General features: G+C 41.3%; 1 protein-coding gene across 7 annotated transcripts in view; it reads right to left on the bottom strand.

Moving 5' to 3' along the window:
- The window catches only part of MTUS1 (microtubule associated scaffold protein 1), a 346,310-nt gene that overhangs the window by 269,168 nt on the left and 63,522 nt on the right, over nucleotides 1-13,620 (bottom strand). The window lies entirely within an intron of this gene.

Raw genomic sequence — 13,620 nt, 5'->3', positions numbered from 1 at the left:
CAATAATGTTAATTGTGAGGGCTCAGCCTTTTTTGTAGAGGTGTAAGCATAATCTGTGAACACGTCAATCCACTTCAATTCAATTACCCAAGATCTCTATATTGAAATTCCCATTATTCTTAATTTTTGCTACTTTACTCTAACATTCAATACATATTGAAAGCTGGATCGGCACACTACTAGCAGCCCTAAACCAGGTTGCCCACGTAAAGATATTTACCAACAGAAGACAATATAAAATCCCCTGGTTCAACAATAAACTAACCTCCCTAAAACATGAAGTCAGATGGTGCAAACTTTGTTGGAGGAAATACCCCTTAAGAAAGATGAGAAAACACGATGCTACAGAAGTATAGAACCCTACCAAGAAAGAATACTTCACAAGTCATTGATTCCTCCCTAAGCCAATCCAAAGAACTATTTTTCATTGTATCTAACCTCACTACAAATAAAGAATCTTCCCACTTCAACTAACCACTGAGCGGTCAACACTATGCCAATATTTTTCCTACGAAACTAAATGCAGATATAGGAGAAAGTGTTCAAAAAACCGTACTCATGGCAAGTATAAGATGAACACTCTCAAAAATGGATAATGCATAATATGAGGAAAAAAGACCTCAAGATATATACAAGTGCCTTAGTGTCAATTCAATACATTAGGACACACAAGTTTTTATCATGGCTCAAAAAAACCTCGTAAACCAGAAGGTATGAAAACATATGATATTAATTAAAATGAAATGATCAATTCAAGCAGCTTTATTAAAGTTATGAAAAAAATCACTTATCTTGTCCCGATAGTGGCCAGAACCGTTTCACTATAGAGCTTCATCAGGGGAGTGCTTATGAATTTGAAAAACAAATGCTGCAAACAAATTTTGAAAACATCACATTCCTATCACAATAATCTAAGCAGAGCGATTAGAGTAAAAGACCAGATATGCAAACTTTTTTAGTTTGTGTGTCAATTAGAAAACCAACCATGGATAAATTGATGTCATACATAAACACCTATTCAAAAAGATGTTTAAAACAGAGTCACTTTAACACTACTGTGAACTTCCATCTCAGAAAAGAATTATGCTACATGGTTGCAATAAGTCAAGACTTACAAAACTAAAAAAGACCTGAAAACTGAACATATAAAAAAAATTGGGGGAGGTGGGGGAGGAAGCTCACCCAAAATGTTTTGCTATGCCTGCTTCTCGCCAAAATAATTGTTTCAAGATAGCCCCTACAATTTCAAAGTGGCATTCAGTTAGGGCAACCAATGAAAAAATAGACAGACTAAACCCAGTTGTTGTGACCAATAGCAAATATTTTCAAGATGTAATTCACAATTTATCTATGGGTGGTTTTCTAACTGACAAACCGAAGAAGTTTGCATATTTGGTCTTTTACTCCATTGCTAACCCCAAACTCAGTTTGGATAAGGGTTTTGGTACCATGCCCAAAAAAGTCAGATTTTGATATTATAGAAGAGACAGGATTAATGGTTTGTTGGATCTGAGATGAGAAGAAGAGAGAAGAGTCAATAATCCTGATGTTGCGAGCTGACAAGACAGGGAGGAGAGTGTTGTTGTTCACAGAAATAGAGAATGGGGGAAGGGGGAGGGAGACTTAAGCTGTAAAGATGAGTTCAGTCTTAGCTATATTCAGCTTTAGATGATGATGAGACATCCAGGCAGCAATGTCAGACAGGCAGGCTGAGACTCGAGTCTGGATTCCTATAGAAATATCTGGTGTAGAGAGGTAGATCTGGGAGTCATCAACATAGAGGTGATACTGAAAACAATAGGTGGAGATCAGTGTACTGAGGGAGTATATAAGGAGAAAAGAAGAGGGCCCAAGATAGAGCTTTAAAGTACACTGACTGACAGTGGGGAAAGCAGTGGAGGAGAATTCCCCATTGTATACACTGAAAGTGCAATGGGAGAGAGAGAAGAAAACCAGGCGAGAAGAGAACCCTGGAATCTCAGCGAGGACAACATATCGAGGTGATCAACAGTATTGAAAGCAGCAGATTGAGAATGATGAGGATAAAGTAAAGGCCTTTGGATCTGGCCAGGAAAAGGTCATTAGAGACTAGTTAGGGTAGTTTCCAAGTAGAGGTCTGCACAGGAATGGGGATTGCGGGAATCTCCTGAGGTCAACGGGACTTCCACAGGGACCCATCCTAGGCTGATGGGACTCCCACAGGGATGGGCCCAGGGTTCCTATCCCAAGGCCTATCTAATTTCCGGTCTGGGACCGGCGCCGAGCTGAGCTTCTGACAAATCAGCAGCAACAGTTTCCGTCACGTAGGCAGTGAGCTCAGCACATAGGCACACAGACTGTGTGCCTACGTGCCTAGCTCCATGCCTACGTGACAGAGACTGTTGCTGCTGATTCGTCGGAAGGTGTCACGTGCAGGCTAGAACGGGCAGACAGAGTCCTTCTCCTCCCCCCCCCCCCCCCGGGAGAAAACCGAAATGAGCTGTTAAGTTCGCCGGTCACATGCAGCGTGCAGGGCCTGGTTCTGCGATCTGTGGCTTAGAGCTGAGCGGGGATCAGTGGACGCCGAGGGCTGCTGAGCAGAAGCTGCGAAAACCCAGCGAGGAGCTGCGACCTGGGATCTTAGACTGCAGCAAGTGAGGATGAAAGCTGCTCTGCCACTATCAGAATGATCAAGCTTTCTGAAGCCCCACAAGCTTGGATGATCTGCCATTTCTTTCCCTTACTCTGGCTCTCTTATTCCACTTCTTATTTCCTAGTCTGTCACTAATTCTATCATCTTTCTCTCCTATCATTCAGCATTTCCCCCTCTCTCTCCAACTTCCATCTAGTGTGTACCTTCCTCTCTCTATGCTCCCCTTCTATCCAGCATTTATCCTTTCTCTCTCTTTTCTCTCCAGCATCTTCCCTCTCCTCCATTTCCATCCAGCATCTGCCCTCTCTCTCTCTCTTTCTTTCTCCTTTCCATCCATCTGCCCCTCTTTCCTGCTTCTTCCAGCATCCATCTCCTCTCTTCCTCCTTTCTGCCCCCTCTGTCACCCCATCCATCACCCACCCTTCTCTCTCCCCTTCCATCCAGCATCTGCCCATCTTTCTCTCCCCCTTTCAGCCCAGCATCTGCTTCATTTCTCTTTCACTCCTTTCTATTCAGTGTCTGTCCCATCTTTCTCTTTCCTCCCTTCCATCTACATCTTCCCCCTCTCCTTTTCTTTACATCCATCAGTCTTTTTCTCTCTCTCAGGCATTCCAGCTTGTCTGTTATATTTCCCCTTTCACCTAGTGTGTCTGATGATCATAGAAACATAGATCCCTCCCCCTTTCTATCTACAGTCTGTCTCCTCTCACATCCTACATCCAGTATCTACCCCTTCCCACCTGACCTCAGCCGCCGCCAGACTGATGCAAAGCCTTCCCTCCGAAAACAACTCTGACTTCGGGGGAAGACTTCTGGGTCAGCTACATATGGCATGCTGCAGGCAAGAAAAGAAGACAAGCCTCTCTGCTTGAACTGCCTCCAACCCCTGCTGTTATCTGGACTCAAATGAAGGGGAGGAGGGAGTACATTTTTGGACACAGAAGACATGAACTTGGGAGAGAGGAAGGGAGGTAAAAAGATGCTGAGGTGGGGGAGGGAATAGAAAGGGAGAATTGGGCGTGGGTGTGTCAGTAAGCGGGAAAGAGAGATGATTGTGTACACATGGAGAATGGAAGAAAGAGGAGAATTTTTGGTCATAGGGAGGGAGTGAGGTACAGATGATAGGGAAGAGAAAGATGAGAGGGAGAAATGAGGTGGAAAGGGAACAGTGGGACACATTGAAAGGGATGCAAGAGGGAGGAATGTTGGACATAGTGGTGAAGGGAATGGAGGGAGAGATGTGGTGGCATGGTGCTGGACAGGGGTGATAGAACAGAAGGAGAAGTGTCAGGCATAGGGCTGTTGAGCAGGGGCAAAAGATGAAAGGGATAAATGCTGGACCATGGTAGGAGGAACCAATGGACAGCAACAGAATAATTTACAGATGGGAAAGTGGAAAAAAAGAAACTGGGACCAACTTAATGGAAAAATAAGTTTCCAGACAACAAAGGTAAAAAATTGAATTTATTGACTAAAATATGTTAGCTTTGAGCAATGTATATAGCAGATGTCTTTGCATTGTGTTCAAAAGAAAAGGAAATGCATTTCTGGTTTTATTTTTAAAGTGTTGAAGTACTTGCTGACCCTTGCTATGGCTGGTGGGGATCTCCAGCACTGCTAGCAGAGGACCTCCTCTAGAGACTCCCCTCCACCAAGTGCAGCAGTCGCTGGCAGCATCCATGAGCCACTGAGGTGCCAGCATCTGTGACTAGGACGCTACTGCTGCCTGCCAAGCTTGGCAAAAGGAACCCCCGGCCAACTGCAGAGAAGAGGCTCTGATAGAAACCCTTTTACAAAGTATGTGTTCTTCTCAATTAATATTTCCAAATTAAAGTGTCTTTGCTTATTTGTAAATGGGTTTCTACCAGAGCCTTTAATTCAGTAATAAATGAAATAATACTTCTGAAGCTTATAGGGATGGGCAAGGATGGATTTGATTCCAACGGGGATGGGTGGGAACGGATTTCATTCCAGCGGGGACAGGCTTGACTCCTAGTGGGGATGGACGGGAATGGGTTTGATTTCTGTCCCCGCGCAACTCCCTATTTCCAAGAGATGGAATGGACGAAAACCTGATTGAAATGGATCAAGAATAGTTTGAGATGAAAGGAAGTCCAGGCAACAGCAGTGAACAGCAATAGCAAGTAGCTTGAATAAGAAGGGGAGGAGAGAGATGGAGCAATAGTTGAAGGATGATGTGGAGACTAGTTAGGGTTTTTTGAGGAGAGATGTAACTATGGCATGTTTGAAGATTATTAGGAACAGTTGCAGTAGAGTATGATAGGTTGATAGAAACATGATGGCTGAATAAAGGCTGAATGACTCATCCAGTCTGCCCTTCCACAGCACCCACTATATCTTCTTCTCCCTAAGGGATCCCATATGCCTGTCCCACTCTATACTGAATTCAGATACAGTTTTCATCTCAACCACATCTACTGGAAGATTATGCCACGCATCTACCACCTTTTCAGTAAAGAAGTATTTTCTTACATTACTCCTAAGCTTATCACCTCTTAACTTCCTATGCTCTCTCCTTCCAGAATTTTCCTTCATTTGAAAAAAGAAAAAAAAAAACAAAAAACACTCACCTCTTGTACATTAACACCATGGAGATACGCATCCTTATCATATCCCCTCTCTCCAGTCTTTATCCAAAGTATACATATTAAGTTATCTAAGTCTGTCCCCATATGATTTATGACAAAGCCCACCAACCAATTTTGTCACAGCCCTCTGGATTGACTCCATCCTATTTATACCTTTTTGAAGGTGCGGTCTCCAAAATTGAATACAATATTCCAAATGGGACCTCATCAAAGACTTGCACAACAGCATTATCACCTCCCTTTTCCTACTGGCCCTTCCTCTCCTTATGCACCCAAGCATCTTCCTAGCTTTGACAGTCACTTTTCTACCTTTTTTGCCACCCTGAGATCAGATACAATCACCCCCAAGTCCCACTCTTCTGTGCAATGTTCTTCACCTATACTATACAGTACTCCTGGATTTTTGCAGCCCAAGTGCATGACCCTGCAATTTTTAGCATTAAATCTTATTTGCCCATTACTGGACCATTCCTTCAAGCTTCATCAGATCCCACGTCATGTTATCCACACCCTCCAGGGTGTCTACCCCATTAAGAGCTTGGTATCTACAAAAAGACAAACTTTGCCAGACAGTCCTTCTGCAATATCACTCAAAAATGTTAAACAGAGCAGGCACAAGGACAGATCCCTGTGGCACTCCACTAACATCCTTTTCCTCGAAGCAAACTCCTTTTACCACTACTCTTCGTTTCCTTCCACTTAACCAGCTTTTAATCCAGTTTGACACTTTAAAAGGTCTATACCGCATGCATTCAGTTTATTTATCAACGTCTATGCGGCACCGTGTCAAAAAACTTTGCTAAAGTCCAAGTACACTATGTCTAGCACCCCTCCCATATCCAACTGTTTGGTCAACCAGTCAAAGAAATCAAATCAGATTCATCTGACAGGACTTGCCTCTCATAAAACCATGCTGCCTTGGGTCCTGCAGTCCATTCGATTCTAGAAATCTCACTATCCTATACTTAAGAAGCATTTCCAATAGTTTATTCACTACTGAGGTCAGACTAACTGTCCTGTAATTCCTGACTGCTTCCTTACTTCCACTCTCGTGCACAGTGACTATCCAGTCCTCTGGTATCACATCAGACTAAAGAAGCATTGAAAAGATGAGACAATGGAACCACCAGAACCTCTCCGAGTTCTTCAAGTACCTGCAGATAACACCCATCAGGCCCCACTGTTTTGTCTATTTTTAATTTAGCTAGCTCCTTTCCCAATCTACTACACATCCATTCCAATTTGCGTTCATTTTATGTGGTCCTACCCCCAGGCTTCTGTCCATGAACACAGAACAGGATGTGACAGATAAGAGGAATGACAGTGGGAGAGAGAGTGCTGAGTAGGTGGATGAGAATCAGAACATAGAAGTAGATTTGGAAGGAGAGAGACTATGTGCAGTTTCCTCTTCATTGATTTCAGAAGAGGAGGAAAAGGTGACAGGAGCCCACATATTAAGAGCAGATGGGCACTGGATAAAATACACAACATTCTTGCTTGTACGAGTAGTATTAGATCAAGAGTAAATAATTGTAGATGTTCCAATATCTGTCCATAGAGCCTGCCAAAATATAATATACTGGCAGCCTCATCAAGCAATATAGCTCTAAGTATCTATCTGGTACTTTCTCTTGATATCACCAAGGCATAAAAGTTCCCTTATAGTCTGCTGGAGTGGTATCATCAAAGTTCTTAAAATTAGTACTTCCACTATAGAGGCACAATATGGGAAAAGGAAGGTTTTACAACACACTGAACTTGTAAGCAGAAAGACAAACACCTCTAGGCCAAATAGAATGGCATCCCAGTTCATACAGATTATGAGAACAAGAAGAACTGTATGCATGATCCAAGTGAACTGTGGAAGAAACAGCAACATAATGTAAGGAACATAGAGAGCTAAACTGCTGTCTATAAAAACAGAGAAAGACATAAAAGCTGATCCTTCAATAGAGAACAGCAGTTTAGCTGCCCAGGGAAGAAATTACATGATTGATCAGATTGTGAGCTCATTCGAGCAGGGATTGTCTTCTTTGTGACTTTGTACAGTGCTGCATACGTCTAGTAGCACTCTTGAATTAATTAATAATTGTAGTAATAGCTTAACAGGACCAGCACATCAATATCAGAAACATGCTCCCCTGAGACCGGAATAGGAAAGACTATGAATTCTGTTCTGGAAAGAACTTTTTCCTTTTCCTTACCCCCTGCCGTGGTCCAGCAGAGGGTTACTTGGGTAACCACATGGTTTAACACTTCGTGAGGAAGTACATGCACTCAAGAATCTCCAGTTGAACAGATTCCTGGAAGCTCCATGGCCACTGTCTAGAATTTTCCTGGTGACCATTCGTATGTATGAGAAGGTCCCAAAAGAAGAGACATTGATAAGAGGAGGGGGGGGTTGTTTATTTTTTTGACATGCTGGAGAGTGATATATTTTGTTTTCAAATAAATACTTGCATTTATGATGACCTGAGCAGGATCACATGAATTTGACCTCCGACGCAGGTAAACCCCCCCCCCAAAAAAAAAAATAGTCTGTTAGGTCACTTAAATAAAGCTACTTCAATGTGTCCTCAAAGTCAACTGTTCTTCTTTTTGACTTGCTGTTTGTGTTTTTTGAATTCCTCTGTCTCAGCCATGTCACGGGAGAAAAAAACAGCAGTCAATGCCGTAGACTAGAGCAACATTCTGCCGCTGATCTAAAAAGTGCCATTTCTATAACTCTCCCAATGAGACACTAAAACAGTTACACTGCCTAGAAGAACCTAGGGTATGGTTAAGGAAATATGAAGAGCAAATATGGCAGACCCATACCTGGGAAAAAAGAAAATTTCTGTTTCATTCTGTTTCAAAATGTCAAAATGTAGTCTAATCTAATCTTGGCTTTATAGACCACTTTCTCACAAGAAGGGTCCAAAGCAGTTTACATTAAGATATTGAACTATAATTACATGCATGAAAATAAAATATCCACCTTAATTCAAAAACTGTTGGAAAACCAAGCTTTAAGACTTCTACAAAAAGCATTACGAGATCTGTTTCATCATCAAAAAAGGCAGCTCATTTCAGGTCTCAACAGCTATATATGAAAAATAAATGCCAATAGCTCTTAAAAAGATGGAAATCAGGATTTCCTCAATGAATATGCATGAGATCTATTTGCATGCACTGCTTTCATTGTATGCTAATAGATAACTCTCAAACTCAAAAACTCCTTCTGAGAGAAAAAAGAAGACAGAAACAGAGGAAAAGGACTCAGAACCATCCAAGTATTTCCCTTTAAAAAAAATTCCTTCTCGGTACTAAATTATTGTGCCTGCATGAAGCCCTTAAAGGGCAAGATATGAGGAACAATTTTATTTTTCCATCTCCATCTGCTAATAAATGGACAACTCGCTGGTTCTGGACTGGTCTAGTAAGGAAAATAAGAAAAATTTAAAAGGGAAGGGAATAGGACTTGCTATGTGTTTACAATAAAGCAGCTTGATATACAAGTACTTTTTTTTTTTTTGGCCTGGGGCTATGAAGAGCTAAGTAACTTGCCTAGAGTCACAAGGAGCTATAGTGGGAATCAAACCCAGTTCATAGGCAACTGGACTAATCACTAGGCTACTCCTCTAGCCTCTCATTGTTACTAACTGCCCATAAAAGCTGACCTTATTTTCAGCTTGTGCTCCCCTTTTGAACTGCAGCTAACCTGCTGGCCGTGTCATTGCCCCCTTCCTGATGACGGCTTGAGTGAAACTCGAGTCAAAGGGAGGCCAGTAGTTTAAAGTATGCGGGGTTACTCAAGACACAGCACTTGGTTTAGATAGATTTTGTATGTCCAGCTTGATCGTTGGTGTCCTGCCTCCAGCAAGTTTATACTGCCATCAGCAAGTTCATACTGCTATCAGCAAGTTCACACTGCTTTCAGATAAGTACTGCTTACTTATTTGATATTTTTTCCTTAAGTATGAATATTTGATCTAACAGGAGGATGGTAAAAGGGACTTTTAAGTGCTATGATGGTCCCTTTCCTGTAACCAATGCTGGCATTTTTATGACACTTTTGGTTGGTGACTGAGCACTATTTATAATTACACACTGGTATATATTCTTGGTACGTATGAAGCCAAGAACATATGATGTTACAATATAGAAGAAAATAACTTGTGGAGTTTGTTTTCTGAAAAGTTTATAGTCTTCATGTCACCAATAAAAATATACAATGATGACTCCTGACATCAAGCAAAAACTAGTAGGACGAGTCCAGGAGCTCCATCTAGCATGCTGTGCTTTGTTCTAAGATAATTCCCCATAGATTCATTTTGAACTTGCTTCAGTATATCTCAGCCTTCATCCCTTTTACCATAAGGACATTCGATGTCTCCTCTTCCTCATTTCTGCTCCTGATAGTTCTTCGAGATGGGACCAGCTCTGACAAACTTGTAATTTCTAACCCCATCACCTCCATATGTAAACTATTAGTGAAACCATCTGATATAGGATAAAAATCAAAGCCAAATCTCACCCCTAGACCTTCCTAATAGCTAAAGGAGCCCCCTTCTCCAACCTCCAATTCAACAATGTACAAGAAATTTTAAAATGCATCACAAATACTCACCCTTCACTCTGCCAGCCTGCTGCAATCCAGTTCTAGTCTTAGTTTTCTAGTCACATGGGACCCGGTAATTTGGCAAGAGTCAGATTGTTGCCATTTGTCATAGAACCCCAGGAAACTAGATCCTGTGCTTATTCTCCTTTGGAAATTTATACTGGTGTTATAAAAGCCCTCACATGCTGCAAATAAACCAAGATGGTTCTAGAAACAGTTTATGGCAACAATGGTATGCTTATTTTTCTGATTATGCAACTATAAGAAATGGCTTAGCTGCCTGATTAACTTACACAAAACTGGGCTTATTGCAATTATGAGGGAGAACAGCCTGAAACCAAGTACTACTCATTTGTCAGTACTGAAATGTATACTTGCTATGCAATGTATATACACACACAATGTGGGATCACCACCAGACTTAGTAGTATCTCTATTACTCCACTATTCAATTCTATTTTGTCATACAAGGAGGAAAAAAAGATCTCAGTGAGCAGACAGACTGTGCCAATGAATATCATTCTACAATACTGCATAACCCAAACTCAATAATAATAATAGCTTTATTTATATCCTGTCATATCTATTCAGTCCAAAACGGTTTATAGTATAGCAGTGAGCAAAGTGGTTACAAGGTAAAGGTATACAGTATTGCAGCGTGATTTTAAGGTGAGGGTATACAATATTGCAGTTAACAGAGTGATTACAAGGAATAGGAAGATCTATAAGAACTGGGTTGTAGCTTGTACATGAGTATCAGAGTTTGGGTGGAAAAGAGGGGTAGGTGAGAGGAGAGATTGGAGAAGTTGGAGGGGGAAGTCATGTTTGAAGGAAGGGAGTTCAAACAAATTTGTCAAAAGGTGAGTTTTTATTGCTTTTCTGAAAGATTGGTATGTTGAGGAATTCAGGAGGAGGTTACTTAGGGTGTTGTTCCAGATGCCTGCTTGGAAGGATACTGTCCTGTCGAGGAATCACTTGTATTGACATCCCTTGGGATTAAGGAAGACGAATAATAACGGTCTGCGAGAGAGGCGGGGTTTGTCCTGTAGTACAAAGTGTCTCAGAAGGTAGGTGAGTGAGGTGCCAAAGAGTGTTTTGTAACATAAGCACCCGAATTTGAAGATAATTCTAGTCTTGATTGGAAGCCAATGGAGTTTTTTGGAATATGGGGTTATGTGATATGATTTTTTTTTTTAGCCCAAAGATCAATCATATCGCCGTGTTTTGGATCGATCTCAGTCTTTTCAAGGTATTTTTGTGGGATCCAAGATAAATTATGTTGCAGTAATCCAATGAATTGAGGATTAATGATTGTACTAGTAATCTCAACAATGTGGAGTCGAAGTAGGGTTTTAGGGTGTGTAGTTTCCATAAGTCAAAAACATCCAAAAAAAAAAACCACACACAATATCTGCACTTGTTACTCAATACAAAAAAACTATTGTATAACAGCATTTATCTCAGAAATCACTACTGTTATGGACAGTGCCTTTTCCCCTGAAGAAGGCGTATGTGAAATGGAGGTGCTCTGTAGAGATTTCTAAGATAAGTGTTGTTATACAATAGTTAAACTTTGGACCTTTTTCCATACAATTCACCATACAAAATTATTCAAATTGCAAAAAAATAAAGGAGATAAAATTTTAAACTATTTCAATTAGCTAAATTTAAAGTTAAAATGCTTATTGTATCTTTGTCTGGCCATTTTGTGGGTCTCTAGTCCATCTGCCATTTCATCTCTACTTTTGAAATCAAATGGAGAGGAAGTTAAGATAATCCCATTTGTTTTTCTGCCTATCTGCTCAGATTTCATTCTTGCTATCCAGCCTTCAGTTTTTTCTTTATTTACTACATCTACCTGCTGTTTCTCCCTCACCTTCCTGTTCCTCATTCTGATTCCTCAGTGTTTGTACAAATATGCCCTCTCCTCCTCCTCCCTCTTCTCTGTACAGCACCCCCTTTTCCCTCCTCTGCCCAGCATCTCCTCTCCCCTTCCATCATCTCAACTTCTTCCATCTCAATCCAGCATTTCTCCATCATCCCACTTTGACCTCCCCTGTGTCCATCTCCCTCTATTCCTTTTAGTATTAAGCATATCCCCTGTGCTTTCTAACTACCCCACCCCAATGTCTAGCATGTCCCTTTTTATTTCTTACCCAATTCAGCATTTCTCTCTTCCACCTCCAAGCCAGCATTTTCTTCCATCCTGTTCCAGTTCACCCTTCTCTTCCCTACACCAATTCAACATATCCCTTCATATCTACCATCTACCCTTCTCCCCAGAGCATGCATATTCCTTTTCCATCCTTCTTTGATCCAACATCTCCTCTGCCTTCCCTATTTTTGTCCAGCTTCTCTGATCTCTACCCAGCATCTTCCCCTCATCTCCCTGCTCCACCTTCTCATGTTCATCTTGCATGTGTCTCCATCCCCCTCCCCATCATTGCTCAAGTTCAGCATCTCCCCTCTGTCTTCCTACTGCACACATGATCCAGAATCCCCTTCTGTGCTGTGCCTCTATTCCCTCCCGCACTGTGTCCACAATTACCACCCCCACTCTATCCAATATCTTTTCTCTCCCTGCTTTAGATCACCAAGTGTTAATAGGTTGTCATACCCTGTGCCCCTAAAGCAAATTTGGCTAAGACCAAGGATAGCATGTTTTTTAAGTTGGCTCCAGGACTTTGGAATAGCTTTCCTTTTTTCAATAGAATAGATTTTCTTAAAATTCTTTATAGGTTCAATTTAAAACATGTGTTAAGTCAGAATTTAATTTAATAGATTGAAGGTTAGGTTCCTCTGAATATCTGGATAAAATGTAGTATGTTCTCTTGCTTTCCTTGGATGAATGAGATTTTGCTATCTTAAATTGAGTTATTTTCTAATTTATATGTTTTTACTATTTTATTGAAACTGCTTTGGTATAGACTAGCTAAGTTGTATATTAAATGTTTAATATGCAAACATACAATAATTCTCATCTTAATTCATTTCATCACCTACTACCCAGCCAATATCCAGTATCAACCCCACCTCCCAGAAAGCATATCCATTCTCTCCTCCCTGACCTCAATTCGGTATCATACCTCTTATTTGCTGCTTCCTCTGCCAAAGTTTTCTACAATGTACAGCAGCAGCAATAAAGTAGATAGAAGCAGCAAGGCCTTCCATAATGCCTGCACTGCTACACACACTGCTGTGCCACAGTTTCAGCCCTGCCCCCACTGAAGTCACTTCCTGTTTGTGAGGGAGGGACTGGAATTGGCACAGCAATGTGTGTAGGAGCGCAGATATTATGGAAGGCCTTACCATTTCCCTCTGTTTTATTGCCACTGTTGCACATTGCAGAAAGCAGCAGTGACCGATCTTATAGATAAGCCTGCTCTGCTGCTTCAGAAACTGATACGGCAAAACCAGTTTTTCAGGGACAACATCTCACGCTGTAGGGACAACTATGCCCAGCACATAAAAAGGTAACTGAGGGCCTAACTGCCTGAAAGACAATTAACTGAATAGGACTTGAACCCTGGTCATATCCCTGTGGCACATCCAAGACCAAGCACTGAGGCAGAAGAGACCATCTACCAGGATGCCTCCCTCACTTTCCTGTCGAGGGGTATGATTGAAATTGTTGATATGTCAATTTTACTTTCTTGGGGAAGAGAACAAATGACCTATGTTTCATTATGTCCCATTTAGAAGCTACCAATATATAATCTGACCAAGTGGTCTGAAAGTATCAACCGAAAGCAAACAAAACAAAACTGCAGATATGTACA

The sequence above is a fragment of the Geotrypetes seraphini genome, chromosome 1 (genome assembly GCF_902459505.1).
Source record: "Geotrypetes seraphini chromosome 1, aGeoSer1.1, whole genome shotgun sequence".
Lineage (NCBI taxonomy): Eukaryota > Metazoa > Chordata > Amphibia > Gymnophiona > Dermophiidae > Geotrypetes > Geotrypetes seraphini.
The sequence above is the reverse complement of the archived record's forward strand: the minus strand, read 5'-3'. Positions and strand labels throughout refer to the sequence as shown.